The 2500-nt window shown below is 61.7% G+C and overlaps 1 non-coding gene across 1 annotated transcript in view; it reads right to left on the bottom strand.

Annotated features, from left to right (window-relative positions):
- LOC140474755 (5.8S ribosomal RNA) overlaps positions 1 to 54 on the bottom strand; it is a 154-nt gene extending 100 nt beyond the window's left edge. The window contains exon 1 of the ribosomal RNA XR_011959390.1: positions 1 to 54. This exon is cut by the window's left edge and continues 100 nt beyond it. This is a non-coding gene — a ribosomal RNA (5.8S ribosomal RNA).
- Between the last annotated feature and the right edge of the window lie 2446 nt (positions 55 to 2500).

The following is a 2500-nucleotide window of genomic DNA, read 5'->3' as shown; positions in this document are numbered from 1 at the left end:
AGCTAGCTGCGTTCGTCATCGACGCACGAGCCGAGTGATCCACCGTCAAGAGTTGTCTGAGTTTGTTTTAGGTCTCTCCCTCGCCAGAGGAAAGCGACCCGGACCGCACATACGCTCCCCACCTTGAGCTACAGCCACCTGCACGCCGGCGTGCGGGCGGAGCAGGGTGGCGTGAAGCGATGGGGAGCACCATCCTGGTGCGGCCCGCAGAAACATACGTCTATTGGGGGGAGGAGGACAGGGCGCCCAAGAGGCGATGCGTGCCCCAACGCACCGCAGCGACGGAGGCAGGATCACCGCCACCATGTCGCCCGCCTAGTATCACGAGGCGTGCAGCAGCTTTGCCCTAGGAAAAGCAGAGGCGGGAACGGGCACCGGCCATCGGTTCGGCAGCGTCACTGACGCGTGCACGTGGCGGCGTGTCGGCGAGCGGACTTCCTGCGAGGAGGCGGGGGCGGCACTCGCCCGAGCAGACGCCCGCCCGGCCCAGCCACCGCCGAGGTGGACTGGGAGTCGCGGCAACGGCTCGTCATACTCGTTCCCACACTCACAGCGCAGCTTGCCCGCAAGCCACCGACCACCGATCGACGCCAGGCGCCCCGACCGAGAGCGGGATCGCTCGTTCGCCCTGCTGGCAGTTCGCTGGGGATCACTACTGCACGGAGCTCGGAGACCGACGGGCGGCAACTCGAGAGTCTTTAAACCACCACCCCCATCCCGCAAGTGCAAAGAGGCTGTATACGCACAGACGGGTGAGGGGAATAGGTACCCCGTCGGGTTTGAAGGGAGCGTGACTAGATAGCAACGATGTAAACCCAGCCGATTTGGGAGCGAAAGACCGGCGCCTGCATCACCGGCTTCGTTTCCCGTGGCTGGAGAGTACACCGAAACCCTCCGTCTGTCGCGAGCTCCCGACGACGCGGTGCCGCCAAGCAGCAGGGCCGGACCTGGTGTGGCTCCCCTCGTCGATCACAGACCGGTCGGCACTACTGACGAGACGGTGGAACGGGCTTCGCCCCTTGTGACGAAGGGTGATGCGAACCCGCCCGCCCGCGTGCGTTCGGGGTGGACTCGGCAAACGGAGATTTGAAATCGGAAAGTGTCCTCCTGCCCCGCGCAGGTAGGCGCCCAACAGTTGTGGGGGGTTTGGCGGTGACCACGGCTGCAGGGCCTGCTACCCCGACGAGCTCTCCTGCTGGCCCCGAAACCACCCTCGCGAGACAAGTTGAAACGGAAACGGGCGTACCCCCAAGCCGACGATCCTTTCTTATTTGTTACTTTTTTTTTCACTTGCTCGAGTTGTGGGGATTTGGCGGTGACCACGGCTGCAGGGCCTGCTACCCCGACGAGCTCTCCTGCTGGCCCCGAAACCACCCTCGCGAGACAAGTTGAAACGGAAACGGGCGTACCCCCAAGCCGACAGAGATCCTTTCTTATTTGTTACTTTTTTTTTTCACTTGCTCGAGTTGTGGGGGTTTGGCGGTGACCACGGCTGCAGGGCCTGCTACCCCGACGAGCTCTCCTGCTGGCCCCGAAACCACCCTCGCGAGACAAGTTGAAACGGAAACGGGCGTACCCCCAAGCCGACGATCCTTTCTTATTTGTTACTTTTTTTTTCACTTGCTCGAGTTGTGGGGGTTTGGCGGTGACCACGGCTGCAGGGCCTGCTACCCCGACGAGCTCTCCTGCTGGCCCCGAAACCACCCTCGCGAGACAAGTTGAAACGGAAACGGGCGTACCCCCAAGCCGACGATCCTTTCTTATTTGTTACTTTTTTTTTTCACTTGCTCGAGTTGTGGGGGTTTGGCGGTGACCACGGCTGCAGGGCCTGCTACCCCGACGAGCTCTCCTGCTGGCCCCGAAACCACCCTCGCGAGACAAGTTGAAACGGAAACGGGCGTACCCCCAAGCCGACAGAGATGCTTTCGCTCCTGTTACTTTTTTTTTCACTTGCTCGAGTTGTGGGGGTTTGGCGGTGACCACGGCTGCAGGGCCTGCTACCCCGACGAGCTCTCCTGCTGGCCCCGAAACCACCCTCGCGAGACAAGTTGAAACGGAAACGGGCGTACCCCCAAGCCGACAGAGATCCTTTCGTACTTGAACCAACACAAAGTTTGTCACGTTTTATTTTTACGAGTGATCGACCGTCAAGATTTGTCTCTGAGTTTGCTTAAGGTCTCTCCCTCGCCAGAGGAAAGCCACCCGGACCGCACATACACTCCCCACCTTTAGCAGCAGCCACCTGCACGCCGGCGTGCGGGCGGAGCAGGGTGGCGTGAAGCTGTGGGGAGCACCAGCCTGGTGCGGCCCGCAGAGACATACATCTATTGGTTGAAAAAAAACAGGGCGCCCAAGAGGCGATGCGTGCCCCAACGCACCGCAGCGACGGAGGCAGGATCACCGCCACCATGTCGCCCGCGGAGTATCACGAGGCGTGCAGCAGCTTTGCCCTAGGAAAAGCAGAGGCGGGAACGGGCACCGGCCATCGGTTCGGCAGCGT

Source organism: Chiloscyllium punctatum, unplaced genomic scaffold, assembly GCF_047496795.1.
Source record: "Chiloscyllium punctatum isolate Juve2018m unplaced genomic scaffold, sChiPun1.3 scaffold_1168, whole genome shotgun sequence".
Lineage (NCBI taxonomy): Eukaryota > Metazoa > Chordata > Chondrichthyes > Orectolobiformes > Hemiscylliidae > Chiloscyllium > Chiloscyllium punctatum.
Note: the sequence above shows the minus strand (reverse complement) of the source record. Positions and strands in the feature narration are given on the sequence as shown.